This window comes from Gymnoscopelus microlampas (genome assembly GCF_963454915.1).
Source record: "Gymnoscopelus microlampas genome assembly, chromosome: 6".
Lineage (NCBI taxonomy): Eukaryota > Metazoa > Chordata > Actinopteri > Myctophiformes > Myctophidae > Gymnoscopelus > Gymnoscopelus microlampas.
Window position 1 is genome coordinate 24,837,178 of NC_139943.1, and position 20,238 is coordinate 24,857,415.

The 20,238-nt window shown below is 41.9% G+C and overlaps 1 protein-coding gene across 7 annotated transcripts in view; it reads left to right on the forward strand.

The window, feature by feature from the left end:
* The first annotated feature begins 614 nt into the window (after positions 1-614).
* The window catches only part of ppfibp2b (PPFIA binding protein 2b), a 78,006-nt gene continuing 58,382 nt past the window's right edge, over positions 615-20,238 (forward strand). For 3 of the 7 annotated variants that reach the window (XM_084059727.1, XM_084059728.1, XM_084059730.1), the window contains exon 1: positions 616-824. The gene's annotated coding sequence lies outside the window, so the exon portion shown is untranslated. Of the gene's footprint in view, positions 825-20,238 lie in introns of all 7 variants that reach the window. The other 4 variants (XM_084059726.1, XM_084059731.1, XM_084059729.1 and 1 more) reach the window with 2 other exon arrangements.

Genomic DNA, 20,238 nt, shown 5'->3' on the forward strand with positions numbered 1-20,238 from the left:
CTCTCTCTCTCTCTCTCTCTCTCTCTCTCTCTCTCTCTCTCTCTCTCTCTCGACTAGAAGACTAGTGCGATACATTTGGGCTGTCACTGGGTGGCAATGTTGTGTCGTCTCAAAAACGTGGAGGAAAAAAACAACACATTTTTACCTCTCTGTTGTTAGCTCAGCTGTGTAAGTACATATGCTTTATTTTTTTTAAAGTTTGTATTTATTTATTTATTTACTGAGTTTTCAAACGATCGATTCCTCACAAAGTTGCCCCACAAAATCTCCCATTGTAAAATAAGTAAGTAAGTAGGCAAGTAAGTAAAACATACATACAAAATGATAATAATAAAGGAAAAAAATAAAATAATAAAATAAAATAGACTTCATGAGAAGATACTGGCTGGCTGCTGCTGGGTTGGCTTGGGGAACTTAAAACGATGGAGCAGAAAGAAGTATTCAGACAGTTTGTTTGTTTATTTATTTTGAGGTCAAATGTTATTTCCATCTTTTCCCCAGAGCTACGACCATAGAGTTATAATATATCGGCTTACGACCCCGCAATCAGCATGCAAGTTAGGCTATGATCTGATCTGATGTGTTGTGCACGCCCACAGGAGGCTATGGCAGGTGCCTGTTGAGGGAAAGCGCGGAGACGCGTCCGATGTGGAGCCGAACATACACCCACACACACATCAAGACGCTGCTCTTTCTCTCTTTTGATCGAGCACCGTGTGGTTTGTGCGTAGCCTACTGTATGTATGAAGACAAGTTGTATTATCTGCCTCCAGTCAGCTGAATGAAGGATTTGGTGCTGGAGCTCTCCAGAGGACTTGGATATCGTAAGTACTATTAAGCTTATTCTTGAGCAATCGGAAAAGTTTGTCTGCAGGTTGAGAATTTCAACCAATAGCCTACAGAATGATTTTACCATGCCTTTTTACCCATTGCCAGTAAAGTGTCAGTTAGATGGACGTTGAAAGTCATACCAAGGAATTTGCATATTCCACAGGTGCGCAGGGACCATAACAGATGAGCAGCAGCTAGCCTGAGCTTACCTGTAATTTTCTGGATACCAACCTGCCTGAACTTGATTTAACGAAATAACAAAGTTTCCACGTAAAGCATGCCCATAACTTGTAGTAGCCTACTACTCCAGGTTTACTGGTAGGAGTATGCTATTATTACAGACCACTTCTACTATTGGTTTTTACTCTGAATAACAAATACTGGCTTGCAAACATGAACACAGTAGTAGGATAGTAGAAGTGATTGTGTGACTCTCTCTCTCAGTTGTTCTGTTATTTCATGTCAGCATGGTGCTGATAAACGATGTAAAGCTTCACTGAGACAAGCTGTGTTATTGCACACCATCAATTTCCGACTGGGGGGGTGGGGGGGGTGGGCTGCTGATGCTCATGATACAATATCACTGCTGCTGATGCTTATGTGTCTCACCTCATTTGAATCATTTTGTTCAAGAATAACTAACACACACATGATAGGCCACATGAAAGGGCTGTGAATATGGGCAAAGTCTTTTGTGGCTGCCGACTGAAGTAGCCCCTGCCATCAGATACAATGTGCTGATGCCTCTCATCAATGGCTAATGTCATTAAAATGACACAACTGAAAACATATTGAAATTATAGTTAATAGTGTTGAATATACTCCTTTCCTTACATTAGTGGTTTTCTCTTCAGCCATATCAGTTCAGATGATAAATCTGTTACCTAACATTGGTGAGCTCATGGTAGTCATATTGTAGTATATGGTAATCTCCTGGTTTTGTTGAAAGAGGGAAGGAAATGCAAGAGGAAAGAAGAAGAATAAGGGGGAGAGGGTGCAGAGGAGAGAGAGAGGGCAAACAGCCCAGAGCACAGAATTAAAAAAGATTGACTATTACAAGCATCTTAATTCTCTGCTGAGAGAGGGAGAGAGAGAGAGCGCGAGAGCGAGCATGCTGACTAAGTGAGATGACTAAAGTGTATTAGATGATATTATTTGATATTATTTGTTATACTATTTAAGAGAAGGGGAGGAGAGGAAATGTCAGCAAGTGGGAACTTGGAAGTGAGAAGAAAAAAAAACACAGATTGTCATTTCTCACTGCTGCTATGCTTTTATGTATTCTATCCAATTGTCCTCTGCAGAACTACAATGTAAAAGAGTGTTGATTTAACACTCAGGATTTACTGTATTCTGGAAAGTACAGAGAGATATGCTGAGAGTAGCTGTAAAAAGAATGAAGGGATGCTTGTGGAAATATCACATTAGGAGAGTGAGAGACTAAAGGACAAGTTTGCAGGGTCAACTCATGTGCAATTTACTGTTTGCTGACAGAGAAGAGAGAGGGTGAAGTAGGGACATTGGTTACTTTCTTGCTATTATTCTCAGTGGAGTATGTCCAACTCTCACTATAAATATATCCTGACATCTAATTTTTGTATCATCGATTTTCTAAGCTACCTGGTTGCCACACATTTATGATTTGGCACAGAGCCACTAAAGTGAATGAATGCTCTGGAAAGAAGATCCCTGCTGTTCTAATCCTTGGGGTCTCAGACAGATGAGGTAAAGAGAACGAGGGATGAGTGAAACGGGTGGAGGAAAAGGAGGAAAGCCTGCCTCGGAAGAGAAACTCACCTACTCTGGTTTGTCTGGAATGAGGCTGGGCCTTGAGGAAGAGCAGAGAGAGGGACAGGAAGCGGTTAAATGGCAAATACACAGGGCGAGAGAGAGGAAAGTGGACTTGAGTAAAACACAATGTAAATAATTAGCTTTGTGGTTAACAGACAGGCAGAGCCACAGACCGATACTCTCTCTCTCTATCTTTGTCGTCTACTTTTTGTCCTTGCACCCCCTCAGCCCTTGCGTTGTGAGGGAAACAGTGAGTGATTGTGAAACTGGTAGAATGACATTGTGCGTCAGGAGGAGCAGAGCCAATAATTAAACAGATATCACTATTGTTGTGTGTAACCTCCTGCCTTCAGCATGACTAGCATCATGGTTTCATGTCAGGACAGTTTCAATTTTCTACAGTCTGTGTGCACACAGTATGATGAGCATAGTATCTGCTTGCCAAGGTGTGTGTGTGTGTGTGTGTGTGTGTGTGTGTGTGTGTGTGTGTGTGTGTGTGTGTGTGTGTGTGTGTGTGTGTGTGTGTGTGTGTGTGTGTGTGTGTGTGTGTGTGTGTGTGTGTGTGTGTGTGTGTGTGTGTGTGTGTGTGTGCGTGCGTGCGTGCGTGCGTGCGTGCGCGAACGGAGAGCAAATGTACACAGTAGCACCTGCAGTATTATTGTGTGTATGTGTGCTGGAGACTGCTTATTTTAATGACGGTAGCAAGCAAGACCGTTCTAACCCTCTTACTTCATTAGACGCACAAGGGCCCACCCAAGCCTCTCTGTCTCTCTCTTTCTTTCTCTTTCGGTCTGACTTTCTCTCGCTCTCTGTCTCTCAACTTAATTGTCTCACACACAATGGATGGGTCCTGGATCGATTCTGAGACGGGAGTGTGAGCATTGCTGTAGACTTATTTCTCCATTAGACCTGTCCTAAACAGTACCAAACAGAACAAAAGGTAAACAGGGTAAAGGAGAGAGGAAGGAGAGAAGAGGTGTAGGTTAAGAGGAGGGTGGGAAAGGAGGAACAGACTGGAGAACCTGTTGAACAGGAACGAGGAGGTATAGAAGAGGTGGCGGCGGTGGGGGTTAAAGTGGGTGAAAGAACACAGGGTTGGAGGAAGGTGAGAAGGACAGGGGGAGGCAAAGTGCCCTGGCAAGGTGGGAAAACCTCTTTAACAGATTTCATGGAAGAGGCAGAGCGTAAACGAAGGGAGGGGAAGAATGGAGGGATTGTGAATTTGGGAGATTCTGTCTAATGCAGTTCTTCAAAACAGGGAGATCGAACTTTAAAACCGGGAACAGGATTAGAGAGGATGAAGGGAGAGAGTAAACAGTCAACAGTGTGCAGCTCAGCTGTTTTGACAACGCTTGCAAGTTTTTGCCAGTTTTCGGTTGCATGGATTTGGGCAATGGTTGTCTCCCTCTGTATGGCTAGAAGAGGATCTACACATCAAAAGCATGAGTGTTAATTGAACTGATAATGTAAGAAAAATAAAGCCAGGAGATCTTGGGCATTTCAAATATTTGATTTGGAATCTGTGCATTGCGATTTGTGTTGGTTTATGCTCTGCACTGCGCTGACTGGCATGTATTTCTGTTTGTTTGTAGGGGTTGTGTTTCATGCAAGGAATTAGGGGATGCAGCCTTCATAGAGGTACCACATTTTACGTGTTTTACTGTTCTGCCGCTGTAGAGGTTCACCACCCCCTATCCTAGAATAAACAGAGATAAATGGAATGCAGGAAGTGGCTTTTGGGAGCGCTTATAGAATGGCTTACTGGCCAGGTTCCTTTTCGAGGTCATTTTCTGCATGTAATAGACATCGATGTCACACACACACACACACACACACACACACACACACACACACACACACACACACACACACACACACACACACACACACACACACACACACACACACACACACACTGCATTCTACAACTTGGTTGGGGCAGCGGTGGCCTAAACTTTGGTTACAGGTGCGAGTTTTAACCGAAAGGTTCCCGATTCGATTCCTCTGACTCCTCCCCCAACACCGCTGAAGTGCCCTTGAGCAAGACACTGAACCCAACTGCTCCAGAGCTTCTCAGTGGCCAACAGTATAATAACACTTTGGTTGTACCGGGCGGGCACCTACTTTACCAGGTTTTGATGTGAGTGTGAAGCAGGGCGTTTCTGAAAAAGAGTATTAGTTCTCGGTGAATCTCCCCTGGGTAAATAAAAAAAATATTAATTAATAAATAAATATCTAAATGATTAGAATACATACATTAATTACAAGTAATACAAATACAAAACATTCCAATAATAAAAAGGTATCAACAATAAATAGAAGACTTGAATGGATAAGGTCAAAGTTTTTGTTTTCATTTAAAGTCAACATTTATTTTAGTAGTCTTTTTGGCGACACCTCCTTACGCCTGTCTATAGTCTGCTACTGCCAAGTACGACTTATGACGAGACATCGTCACAACGCCCTCACTGCCAAGGACGACTTATGACGACTTTTTATTTATTTTTTTATTTAAAAAAATAATATATATATATTTTTTTTTCTTCGTTTTTTCACAAAGAACCAGGAGATAACGTGATCCGAAGATTTACTGCTCCATTCACTTCCTGGTTAATTTGTTTGGGAAATAACCTGTATCTCGGCTCCTGTGTGTATTTTTGGCGAGACATGCTATTTTCAACGGCGTATAACAAGCGAACGGGAGGTCGCCATGACATTTTTTTTTGCGGAAGCACAGTGAAACCCTCCATGATTAGCAACATCAGGAGATTGATCATACTGGAGATAAATATTCTGTGACTACTTGAAAATGTAAGAAAATCGAAAAATCGCTGGCAGTTATTTATTTGGCAGTGGAGAGAACACTGATTCAATGGATTCAGTTCAAAACAAAACCACAGAAGTCTGCTCCAAAAGAAATGCTGCAGGATTCTTGCACCAAGGATATTTTGGAAAGCAACAGCAACGTTATCAGAAACGGAATGTATTCACTTTAAAATGAATAAATAAATAAATGTCCTTTACATTTCTGGTGCCTGCGTTGTTTGCCTGTGTCAAGGTGACTAAAATTGTGTTTAGAGACACATTGATGTGGAATGGTTATCATGAAAAATATACCAGTAAAAGATTATATCAAAAATAACGTTTTTTGATTGAAAAAGTTTCACAGTATGACTTTCTAAGATTCACATCAATCCAGAATCGATCCCATGTCTTTAATTTTTCCTTAATTTTGTGTCTTTTAATTCTTCCCAACATATATTTGTATGATATAATCTCATATAATCTCATAAAATATTTTCCTCATTCTTTGAGCATAGGGGTTCTGGCATGTTTCCAGTTATGTAATAGGATTATGGATGTATTACTGAATGAATTTTACTCAAGTCACTTGAACACCTCTGCCTACCTCTCCCGGGCATAACTCGGGACCCCTGACCTAAAAACTTGGCATGTGTCGGCGATGACCCGGGGATGTGTTATGCCAAATGGGAATTTGGTGAGACTGGCGGCCGAAAATCCACTAGAGTGTGTGTGTGTGTGTGTGTGTGTGTGTGTGTGTGTGTGTGGGGTGCATGTGTGCATCTGTTGATCTCAGCAGGCATCAGCTTCCCTGATTGGCCAAACCCACCCACTGGCTTCATGGATTGGCCAAGCTTTGTTTAATGTTTGTGCGCTGTACCAATATAAGTGGCAAAAATACTCAAGAAAACCATGTGTGTATCTGCCCCGACTAATTGACTAATGTAGATATGGGGATCCTTGATGTCATCATACTTGCTGACGTTGTGTTGATGACATCACCAAAGGGGTCAGCCATCTCATTGATAAGAAGAGCTTATAGCATACCTGAAGATATTCCTACCAACCAGAAGTGTAAGACAGGGGAGACTCGAGTGATGTGAGCGAGGCATTGGGCAAGTCTGTCTGTGTCCCTTATACCCATATAGCTCCCTGAGGTCATCAATATGACATCATAGTACTGACGTCATAGACTAGTCTCTTAAGTACTATAGGATTTGGTATCGCACTGGGTTCAGGCAGGCAGTGTCCTTAACTCAGCATATATCAACCTCTGTCTTGTATTGGTTAGGCTGTGTGTGTGTGACTCACCAACCAAAATGTGCTTTCGCTGGTGCATGACATTTACCCGGACCTGCTCCTGAGACCCTAGAATACACACACACACACACACACACACACACACACACACACACACACACACACACACACACACACACACACACACACACACACACACACACACACACACACACACACAGGAGCCTTGTGTAGCTGTAACGTTATACCGTAATATGATCTGTCTCTGCTCTGGTCATAGTGGTTTGAGACTTTGACTTAGAGAGTAACCCTACTCTCCTGGTCCGGATGCTTACCTGTGTGTGTACCTCACTGAAGGCTACACATGATGTTTTGTCATACATGATGGCAGGCAATGCAGGGATGGACGTTTTCCTGTTCACTGTTGCTGGCCCATGGTTGGAGTTTTTCATCTTCTAGGCTATTGAAGGGAATTGTCCTCACAGGAGGCCATACATTTATTAGTAAACTGTTGACAATATACAACATACAGTAGCTGTTGAAACGGAGCTTCAGTAAGAAAACATAAACAAACGCCTGTGCACATTAGTGCAGACTATGAAACAAGGATACCGTGTGCATTATGCAACAGGCCCCCATGTCACAAGTTCTCGCACACCAACAGATATGCATATCATGCAGGCACAATAGAGTAGCATAGCATGCAGGTGCATCCACATGTACTGCACACACACATAATGTACGGCTGTCCCGTTGACAGGCGTGTATGCCTGTTTGTGTCAATGCAACAATACTCCATGTGATGCTTTGCCCGTGTCACCTTAAGTACAAACACGTGTAACTTTAAGAACGAAAACACAGACTGATTGGCTAACTCATTAATCACAGTGCTTTCCATTGGCCCTTTTTGCTTAATGATAACTGACTGGCCTGCTCCAGCTGTCATATGAGGCGGTCAGCATCTTTCATATGTACAGTAAGCAGTGTTGACGTGTTGTTTTACAGTGGTGACTTGCTGACACTGGTCTTTGCATCTGGTGCTTGGTATTTCAATGCCTCAGGCTTCTGTATGTCAGGGCTTCAGAAAGAGTTAAATAATGTACTCAGTAAATCTTTATCCCTTTTTGTATCACGGTAAAACAAACTGTGGGTGCTCAAGGCGTTTGTTCGTTCATACAGTCGTTGAATACCAGTGTGTTTGTTTACCCACATTATATCTTGAATCCCCTAAAGCCAGAGAGCTGTAGGGGAGAGAGGCAGGGAGTCTGCACTTGAAACTCTTTAAATGTTATTGTACTCCCCGGTACCACCCAGTACACTCCTTGCTAAGAACCTCTTACTCTTATACCTGCACGGTAATCATACAATATACTAGTTTTATTGCTAGTTTTATGGTATTTTTCATTATGTCGTTTTTTTTATGGGGTGTTTTGGGAGGCCTTGCTGGGCAAGAACTGGAGAAAGTGGAAAGTCCCTGTTCTTTGTATTTTCCAGTTCATTTAATGGAAGAAAAGTGAATGATGTATCCATTTAAGACCCTTGCATCATGCACAGTGTACTCATGGTTTCTGGCCTAGAAATCGACCAGATGTCTTTGCATTGGTATCGTTTTTACCAGGGCTGCTTGCAACAAACTGTGAGGTGAAACTCATTCTGCGAATGGAATAAGTGGATACTACAGCATGCCATGTTGTAGTACCCACTTAGGCAAAGATGTAAGCACATCATGTAATGATTACTTTAGATCTATGGCAAATGTACTCTTACTGTTATTGCACATTATCATGTCTGTGACAAGGCCAAGCAATTTTTGTTCTCAAATCTCTCTCTCTCTCTCTCTCTCTCTCTCTCTCTCTCTGACATAGGCTTCGCTAACTAATGTGCCTTTTATAGTGAGCCAGTGTGTTGAGGTGGAAGGGCTAAATATAGGAGGACTGAGTGATAGTGTTATGCAAATCAACCTGTTGAGTTCAGCCAGTATGCCAATGTCCAGCAGAGATCCCCCCCCTCTGTTTAAATTCACTTCTGGGATTGAGGAAATCTGCTTCATTTTGTTTTTGATGGTCTTATATTCTGGATATATGGTGATGTATGTTATCATTTGGTCACTTGGTTTGATCCAAGGATCATGAAACACTTCACACATATGGAGTTCAAAATCATGCCAAAAGAATCATGGCTTTTAACCTCACAATAAGTAGTGAGTGAGAGAGAGAGGCAGAGAGAAAGAGAGTGCAAATAATTTTTAAACTAAAGGTGAGAGGAGGGAACATATCAACATCTTAAATGTCGTCTGCTCCATCATGTTGATGTTAATTGGTGGAGATTCCGGTGTTTCCTGTTGGCTTGGCTGCAGTGATGCATACACACACCCACACAAACGCACACTTGGATTTACCCTGCATGACAGGAGGGCCGGGGGGGTTTAGGGCTGGCCCCTAGCTGATGACACTAATCTAAACTGGCTATGGCAAATGAGGAGCAATGGTAAACTCACACACAAGGACGCGCGTGTGTGTGTGTGTATGCACAAACATTTGTAGGTGTTAATGTTTAACCCCTCTTCTCATGGTTAACAGGTTCACATGCATTCTGGCATTTCCTTTTCTCAGAGGCGCAGCCCTAATTGTCCTTGGAAAAAAGTTCCAGTGATTCTGGTTTCTAAAAGCTACGGATTTCCACTCTGTCAAACAAACACACCTTTGTTTGTAGTAAATGTTTTACAAGTACTTTCTCACAATATTGAACATGTCCAGTCCTGACCGTCTGTTTTCTGATTAACCACTTTCAACCGGGTGCCCCTGTTTTAGGCATGTTATTATTGGCCAAACATAAAAACAATATAAGCTGTAATAAGATGTAAAATATTTTCTTGTTGTTTTAAAATCTTTAATTAGCAGATCTACATTTTTCTATTTGTCATATATATATATATATATAGGGCTTAAGCGGTTAACAGAATGGTGGCCAGTAAAGATCCATGATAAAAGACAACAGCCTTTTAAAGCTCTTTTTTAATTTCTGTTGTTGTGACAGCCACGATTAGTCAACTACAAAAAAAGAAAGAGAAAACATTAGCTCACAGCCTGTTCATCGTTCCTGTGACCTTGGACAGTTTAGTCTAGATTTATACACAAGTGGTCTCTATTAATGAAATACAAGAACCAGCCTGTGCGACATCAAGAGAAACACTAGAGCTGTTTTGTTGAAATTGAATAGCAGACAGATTTTTTTGCAACTCACTGCCAGCCATACTTGTAGATGAGCAAACATCAAAACCACACGCTCGTGTTCTTATGCTGTTGAATTTAACTGTACAGTTCATAGAGTGCTCTGACTGATATTCTCCCAGATCTCCCAGTCTCCACCCTCTTCTGATTACAGTAAGTCAGTCTGATGATGAATAATGTAATTAGCTACAGTATGGTTGTGATAATGGTGCTGAGGCTAAGTGTTGTCAGGCAACAAGCTCTCTGTCACAACCGTCTCAGTGTAAGCTCAGATCAGCTCAGCTTTCTGTTTTTCAGACTCCATCTGTTTGTTTTACATCAGTTTTTGTTTCTGTGTCCTTTCCCTTTTCTGCTCTGTTAATGTATGTACAATATAAACAAGTGTTATTCTCTTTCTCTATAAATACATGCAAGGGAAGGAAATGAGAATCTGTCCTGTTCCACCACATCCACTGTCATACTACCCTTGATGAAAAACCATCCATGAATCTAAACTCTCTGACCCCTCTGTGATTGACAGTACAGGGAAGTAGTAGTACTGGTTACACAATAAAACACAGAGGGTAACCAAATGGACCTGTAACTTAAGGGTCGATTTCTGGTCCATTTAGTTGCATACTCTCTCAGAGTTACAAATTAACAAATTAACACTGTAGTAGTAGAACACTGAGGATTCTACTATGTAGATGCCTGCAAGTTGTGGTGTGAATTCTATGTCGCAACTCCCTGATCCAATTCTGGGCATTTCATAATGGAGGAATATTTGTCGAAATTAGCAGATCTACAAGCTCACTAGTTCATCTGCTATTTTTGGCAAAGAGATTTGATGTAGTGGAAAAACGTTGGGGGCCAAGTATGGACCCATGCATGCGGGACCCCGGTCAACGAAGTAGCTATGGTTTTAAGTGGTTAATAAATCACAAGCAGGTCAATAATTTGAACATGTTTAATTGGATGAAACTACCAACCAGTCAAACATTCACCTGCAGAGCTGCCTGTGTGAATCTTTGATAACCTTCTGGATAAAAAGAGAAAACATTATAGGAAATGAGGGCAGCACTGAGGAAGGAATGTTACTTTAAAATGTAATTGGTTATGACAACAGCCTTTTTTCAGTTGATGTCATCTATTGCATTTGTAGCTGTATAACCATGGATTAATAAGAGTAAACTGTATCATACTGTTCTGTAACCCAAAGTTAGTGCTTGTGCTGGTTGTGGTATTATTGCTCAGAGGTGTTTGTCTAGGTTCCCTGTGACTATTTGATATCACTAGTGTGCAAGGCCAAGCACCATGGTGTTGGTACAATCACAGAATGAACGCGGTCCTGTGAATCGTTTTGTTTTTGTTTCATTTCTTTTTATTTTGTTCTTTGGACCATGTGGTCAACTAGGCTGTTTATACCTTATGTTCATTGCTGTGAGTCTGAACTGACCTGACCGGCCCGACCAGAGATTAATTTACAGAACAAAGAAACTGAAAATTATAGTAAAATTCCTTGACAAACCAGACAGACAACAGAACAGACTAAACATTGCTAAACAGTAGAACTGAAACAAATGATCAAGAAGACACGTGAAGTAGTTATAATGTAATAGATATGCAGTGATTCTCAGGCTTTTTCATTTCAAGGACCCCAGATATGCATTAGGCCTCCGACCCCCATTTGAGATTACATTTATCTCTGCGACCCCAATCTCTCCACTGTAAAATCCCCAGTATTAATTTCTCTCTCTCGGTGACACAGACTGTCGGTGTCACAGACTAGTAAGGGTCCATTTGGTTCCTAACTATCAATCCTTTAGCTGGGGGGCTACTGGAACCGCCTCAAGGACCCCCTAGGGGTCTCTGGACCCCACGTTGAGAATCACTGTGGTATGAAATCAGAAGCAGAGTAGAGTAAACTAGTGCAGCTGGGAGGCACAATGTACTGTACTGCCACGCTTCATAGAACACACAATACGCAGAGCCAAACAGCAGAAAAGATAATCTAACTAATGTTAAACCTTACAGACTCGGCTCTAAGATGATGCTTTTTATAGCATTTTTGTTTATGCATGTATCTATATTTTGCGTGTGCAGAGTTCGAAAAGAACAAAGGGCACTTGCAGCGAAATAATCCGACTCCAGGAATAACGGAGGTCAAATTGAGTCACAAATGCAAAAAAGAAAAACAAAGTGATTAGTCTTAGGGCTTCTTTTCACTGCAGAACATTTTCTGCTTGAAGACAGCAATCTGTCTCGCTATAATGTATTTTTGCAAAAAAAAGTTTTGGAAACTAGGCGGAGCGGTAATGGAGTGGAGGGGGAGAGCGAGAGTACAGTATATAAAGCTTAGTATTATATATATTACGTACACTATACAGTATCATAATGCTTAGGGTGCAGGTAGACTGCATTGCAAGAGTAAGTTGTTCCTCAACTTTGGTTTAGAATTCCAGTTCACAACCTCATATTTTGATTGATTGTCTCTTGAAAAGTGGCACATGATTTGCAGAGCAATTCCATTCATGATAAACTATCCTCATGTTAAACTCTTAAGGAGAGAAACCTCTACTGTAAAAAGTGAGCGACCTACCTTGCAGCCAGTATTGAACATGATGGAAACCATATCTTTCCTTAGGAATGTCCAGTCCTTTTTTCCCTTGAGTCTACATGAAAATCTCTTTTGTGAGCTTGTAGAATGGCTATTTTCTGTAAATACTTATTATGACGCTTGGGTCATAATAGAAAAAAGAAAATGCCTGAAAATACACATTAACATGACAACTAATGAATCGAACATATTATTAGCAAAGATGTGCAAACAAACACTCAGAAAAATGTAATATATACCTTAACCTCACTGATGATAGTGCTGTTAAACGAATCTATGAAGCCATCAATGCTGCAATGCTTTACAATGGAATATTGTCAGGGGTGCCTCAAATCTCAACGGTCAACAGAAATTGATGAGACAATCAGCTATCTTTCAAAGCCTTTTATCAAGTTGCATGAAAGGCTTTAAAATAAACAATATTTTATATGGGGGTCTCTCTCTCTCTCTCTCTCTCTCTCTCTCTCTCTCTCTCAGCTAAGGGGTCCTGACTCCTTGGCACAAAAAACGGCGAAGACCCCTGCATTAGCCTATCAGCAATGGCTGTGGGACAGAGGTACTCGTCTGTATTGGAATTAATTTATTTTCCTACATGCATCATGATTTACAGACCCCTTCCCACTAGCTGCTTGCAGACTCTCTGAACCTTCATGCGCTGGGTTGTGACCGGGCACAGGAAAAGGGCAGTGATAAAGAGCAGTGTTGGATGTCAGTAATGTACTTAGGTCCCAGCAGGCCATGTGATGGCCCTGATGGTTCTAATCATGAAGCTGATAGCAGCACAGGCACTCAACGACTGTGCAGCTAAATAGACCCAGCTTCTGGGTGGCAGTTCACTCTCTGTGGGCATACACGAACACACACACACACACACATGCACGCACGCATGCATACCCAGTCTAACCACTGTACCACTGCTCTGTCTGTCTCTTACTGTGTCGCTGTCACACAGAGAGAGACCTCAGTGTGGAGTGGATTGAGGCAGAAGAGGATTGGTCCAGCGGACGCATTGTTCAATTCGGGCCTGTGCTATTCTCACACACGTGCAGTAGATGGGAAATATCTTTTGATGTGATTGTTTGCATAAAGACAATAAGAACTGATTTAGTTCTTGGTTTAGTTACTCACCACAGTACTATTATGTAGTACTATTATACAGCTGTGTGTGTGTGTGTGTGTGTGTGTGTGTGTGTGTGTGTGTGTGTGTGTGTGTGTGTGTGTGTGTGTGTGTGTGTGTGTGTGTGTGTGTGTGTGTGTGTGTGTGTGTGTGTGTGTGTGTGTGTGTGTGTGTGTGTGTGTGTGTGTGGGGGGGGGGGGGGTATGGTGTAATAATTGTGGTGGTGTATTGTGTGACGTAAGAACAAACAAGCCACTGTGTGAATATGGTCAATGGTGTGGCAGCTCCAATAAGTATGTCTGTTTATATTGTATGGGGAGTGAACCTTTCCACCACAGTAACATTACTCTTTGTGTTCTCTTTGTGTTGGCTCAAGTTGTGTTTTGTCTATTTTATTCCAAACACTGGCGATTGTGGGAATATGTTTGTGACTTTGCCTTAAGAAATTCCAAGTTTTGTAGCTTTAACCTTCACAGTTTTCTGTTCTCCCCACAAAAATACACAGAGCAGCCATTCTGTTAGAGTCCAGCGTTAGACTTCGGCAAGAGTTTAGATGATGTGTTTTGATGCTGTGGTACTTGCTTTTTTTCTCTCTTTCTCATGGACAGACATTGTTCTGAAATCTGCTGTTTGCTGCATTCTAACAATTGGTCTTGCTAGCCACCACGATAGTGTTATTTCTCTTTCTAAAGAAATGTGCATGGGCTGCAGGGTGCTGGATTTGAGGGTCTTTAGTTAGCTTTAGGTAGCTTATCCCACTCACAGCAGGGGGCAGGGAGCAGCAGGTATCTGTATTGTGTGTGTGTGTGTGTGTGTGTGTGTGTGTGTGTGTGTGTGTGTGTGTGTGTGTGTGTGTGTGTGTGTGTGTGTGTGTGTGTGTGTGTGTGTGTGTGTGTGTGTGTGTGTGTGTGTGTGTGTGTGTGTGTGTGTGTGTGTGTGTGTGTGTGTGTGGAAGAGGCACCTCTCATAGTGTACAAAACCCTTGTTGTTGTTGTCAACCAGCAAAATGCTTTATCAATCAGAAAACTATGAAAACCAATGACAATGTCATATTAGCTCAAAATAAACTGCAGGATCATGCACATGGATTTTGTTAATGGGAATTTGGCTCAATAAATCATCACAACCACCCACAATGGTCAGGCTAGATGAGATACCTGTTAGATGGGTAGGTGACACGTTCTCGAATGTACCCCCCCCCTCCCACTTTCAAGCTCACAAACTTCCACAATTTAGAAGAACAAATTAGCCTATTCATTAACAGGGCACAATAGCAGATGTAGAAACCAGAGAAGCAAATAATGTAACCCAGTCACACACTTCGCTGTTGGGTGGAAACCTTCTATGTCCAAAACTGCTGTACTTTTCAGGAAATACAAGAAAGATCCTTTGTTATTATTTAGTCACAAGCAATTGTCAATACTTTTCATTTGACAAATATTCCACTTTGAATGTTTGGAGCTCTACAAGCTCACAACACGCCGCAATGCAAGCTTGTAGATAGGCTAGTTTCAATATATTTGCACGACATTGTCATACGTCAAAGTAGGGCATTCATTTACTAAAAACATAAATGTTAAATTATAGGGATACAAGGTTTCTGCCCGACAACATATTACTTACATACTGTATGAGAGGAACACACAATACGCTGGATAAGAGTCCACACACTTGGACACACTTTAAATCATGATTTCACAAGCCTTTCTTTGTATAATTAAAATCATATAAACAAAAGACAATGTGCATGAAGTTACAAAGGTTTTCTCATGACAACAGTGATAAATGATATCCACTGCGGTTTCTGCTCCTCTCAGGGATTTATTTGCTTAGCAGCCTTAGCTGAATATAGCAAATAAACAGCTGCATGCCAGTGTTTTTGAGAAATGTAGGTGCTGCCTGGAGAAGGAGTAAAAGGAATGTTAGAAATTCTGGTGGTAACCACCCAGTGTCAGTTGTAGACATCTGTTCTGGTTGTTACTTGATGTATTTCACATACACACCTTTCTGTAGCCTTCCACACACATCTTCAATTAAAAACTACAATGTGGAACTTATTTTACTGAATAAAAAGTTATTTAACCAATCTGTATGGTAGAGTATGTTAATAAAACTTTATTTAGAAAGCTTGACCCTGGTGCTGGGTGAAGCTCATAAATGCAATATCTCCCCAGGCTAAGCGGGAACCGTCTCTTGTATGAGCGGTAGAAATTTGGTCTCTAATGCATGAGACCCAGGTTTAAATCCTGGGCCAGGCAGGACATAAAAGATATGAATTGCAGCTTTGAAACACGGAGACGTTGTGCAGCTTCACTTTATGCTCCACAAAGTCATGTCATCACTCATGGACGTTAGTTGAAAGAAACGGGTTACAGGTTGTAGTGTTTGACAAACCTGTTTTTCTGCTGTAGATTTCTCTTGCTGAAAAATAAGTTGTGTGGTTTTTTGTGAATCAAGATTATTAAGAAATTACAAGACAAAAACTACAGTATGTAGTTTATCTGCCAGAATGTATCTGCTAATCATTCACTAGAACGAGAAGTAGGACTCGAATTTCTCTCATCTGTTTAAATAAAACAACATGCAGTGAATATAACATAACAACATTTAGGGCTGTTTTGCTCATTATTTCAACCACATACTCTTACATGAAGGTCTGAGGACCAAAACATTGTTTCTTTCTCACACACACACACACACACACACACACACACACACACACACACACACACACACACACACACACACACACACACACACACACACACACACACACACACACACACACACACACACACACCGGCACAGACAATACAAGTGATCCTCTTTGCTTTTCTGTTTCAGTTCATATAACATGGCAATAATCTCTTAATAAGGATAATCAGGATCTGAACATACGGTACTAGTGTACACACACACACACACACACGCACACGCACACGCACACGCACACGCACACACAGGCTTTGTTGTCCTAGTGCTGAGTTAGTCTGTCATAGTTCATGAATGGTGCCATCATCACCTCTGTCTCTACAAGTGCCATGGACACACTGAAAATGAACAATATGATATAGATTTATACACACACAGCTGTGCACACACTTTTAAGAGGCCAGAGGTGCTCTAATGTAAGAAAGGGCGCCCCCCTGGAGCTCTACAAGCTCATAACACGCTGTGATGCGACCTGTTGTTAACTTGTAGATAGGCTAGTTTCACTATATTTGTCATACGTCAAAGTAGGGCATTAATTTACTAAAAACAGACACGTTTTCTGCCTGACAACGACAACATATTACTTACAAAAATGGATGTAATGAGTAACAGATAAGCCCCAAGAAGTTTGACTGATTAACATAAACACTAAAAAATACCTATTAACAGACTCAAGGTGCACATTTTTGAGCAAGACTTGCAAAGGATGGTGCTAGGCATGTCCTAAAACCAGACTTATCAGGAGGGAAAACATGGGAACCTGTGCCAACAAAACAACCTGTAGTCTAGCCTTTGTATTGAATGACAGCAGGGCAGAGAGCAGCTGGTTTGGTTCAGCAAAAGAGAAATAAACAAGAGAAATTATGTAAGCATAAAAAATGCCACTTTCTCCTATAAACGCAATCAGGCAGGTGCTCAGGCACTGGTTGCCCCCCCCCCCCCCCACACACACACACTCACAATCCATGCATATGGATGACTAACAGAGGCACGCTCAAGCACACATATACTGTACTTTCACACACGCACGCACACACGCAATATGCATACGGCATAGGCAATGGCATACACCATATTCACAGATGCAGCAGTATAATAACTGCAGTTAAATATGCATTTCGTCTCTTACTTGCAGATTTCCACTGTTGGCCTTACTGGTGAGTTCTTGTAGTGAAATTAGAGTTAATGTGGATGAGCATGAGGCTGCTCTATAGGGTGCCTGTTTGCCCGGGCAGCAGTAGATTACATCACAGTCTTCCCGCTTGATGTCAGTGCTGATTTCTATTGGTCTGTAAGTCAGGATGACAGATGAACGAGCGCCTCGGAGGACAGATGACAGAAAAGGGGTCGAGTGCTTGCAACTGGAGGGTGATGGGGAACACAGCAAAAACCTCAGTGTTAATATAACTCAGAGAGTGTGTGCAAATGTAACCAAATGGACCCGTGAACGGGTACAATCTCAGAGTTACAAACTGATAAATGAACAGTGATGGGGTCGCAAAGCTGGAAGAAGGGAGATGGAAGACTAGCCAGAGGCAGCGATGACAGGGAAAGTAGGATGACAGAGATGACACATGAAGAAGAACAATCTTGCTCTAAGGAACATCTACCAGTTTGCATGTTACAGCAGTAGCGCGCATGTGTGTATGGGACGGTGCATGTGTTTTTGCTCCTTTAATTAGACCATGAATGTAAGAATGGATTGGGAAGTCTCCACATGCAAGAGGGTGCAGTTACTGCAGTATGTGTACGCATTGTATGTCCTTTTAAGCCCTTTGCTCCCTATAGCCTTCTAGACACATAATTCTGGCCTGGCGAGCGGCCGGGGAGCCCGAGGTAAATGCAGTGAAAATGTCACTTAACAATACAGCTGATGTTGTGATTTCGGTTGACCAACCCTGTGGTCCCTTAAGAGTCTCCATCTAACTAAGGGTGGTGAGTGATGTTTCAGATGAGTCGCGTGCACGGAGAACACAATGACACCAGGCAGTATCACACGACAAGCTCTAAAGTTGAATGCACACATAGAGAAATATATACAGTATTGGACAGTGGACACATGATGTGACCAGAAGATATGGAACAAGGACAAGAACAGAATGGTTAGGAATAGAACATGCATCTTGTATCATTGTGCACAGACGTCGGCCTAATAAAGTAGTTGATGGTCATCGTATCACGGGTATCAACTATGCTTACGTGATTCACCACATGTGTGTACTGGGTCAAGCAGATAAAGGTCATAATTCATGACAGCTGATGGCACATGTTGGAACCAATTATATGAATTATGTCACTGTTTACACACTGCATTTTATTCTTAAGTTAACATCCTACTATAATTCTAGTAACCTCTGTGCGTTTGTAGTGGTGGTGTAGTGGTGGTGAAGACACCCGGTTCTCCCCACTGGCTGGACCAATTGCTCTGATTTTGCACACAGCCATTGACCATTACCATCTGAACTTAACTGTGAAGCCCGTTTTTCAATTTCATCAAATCTCAGCTTCTTATTAGCGTTTTTGTGTCAAACACTGTCGCCATGGTTACGGGGCTGCCCAGCAATGGGACTAACTGCCTCCCGGGTTGCCAGATCATGTGCGCATATCCCCCCACGGATGCGCTGCGCCGACCGGGTATGGTCTAGTTTAGATAACTCTCACACTGGAGCAAATGAAAACCCCAAAAGGGTCACTAGGATTCTTACATTTCACAGTGATGTGTGAAAGATAAAATCTTCATTATTTATAGATAACTGCACACAGCAAATTGTGTGTGTGTGTGTGTGTGTGTGTGTGTGTGTGTGTGTGTGTGTGTGTGCGTGTGCGTGCGTGTGTGCGTGCTTGCAGCGTTTCTTTCTGCATGGTCTACACAATACCACTGTCCATGAAACGTTCATGTGAGTCCACATGACTTGACTGTTTTATGTAATTGTAGCATACTTACTGAGCATCTCTAGAAGAGAATATTACATTATGGGTCACTTGCAGGAGAGGCCCTCTCTCAGTTTTTCCTTGCTCAAACCCAATACCTGCTTCTGCCTGACTGCTGAGGGACATGTCTAAGTCATTTTTTTAGTTACGTCATAAAAGCCTCTTTGTTTTCTGGTAATAAAAACCCCAAATCCCCCTAAAAGTTTCCAAAGCATGCCTTCTTTTAGAAATACCCCAAAAAGTTGATGCATGTGATTACATCGAGAAATCCGTAAGAAAAGCACAGCCACGCTAATAAGATGAATCATTATTGAATTAGTGTTGGTGTCTAGCATCGACACGCTAACCGTTGCTTCATCTGTCATCACTCAACAGGATGTGACTGTGTTCAGAGCGTGATGCTTGTGTGTCACCAGCCCTAAACAACGCCCATGCCCAAGGACGCTTCCCAAACTATCACTTATAGAAATCCTTACAGATAACTTAATACTGTGAGATTCTCTCCATATCTTGATCAAATCAGCTGTGAATTTGAACACGCACACATGGTGTGTGTGTGTGTGTGTGTGTGTGTGTGTGTGTGTGTGTGTGTGTGTGTGTGTGTGTGTGTGTGTGTGTGTGTGTGTGTGTGTGTGTGTGTGTGTGTGTGTGTGTGTGTGTGTGTGTGTGTGTGTGTGTGTGTGTGTGTGTGTGTGTGTGTGTGTGTGCTGATAAAATTAGCTGTTAATTTGAACATGATATAGAGAGAATCTCACAGTGGGATACTGTGTTAGCACTACATTGTATTGAACATTATAACATTATTTACCCGTGTCGCTGCCTTTTGGCAGTATCCTTTTGCATTCTAACTGCTATCAGAATCATTATTTGCTAAAATTGCTACAAATCAAACCCTGGGCCAAATGAGTGCTCATGCAAAGCAAAATGTCAGCGAGAGTTTCTCTCTTCTGTGGTTGAGAATGTGTAGT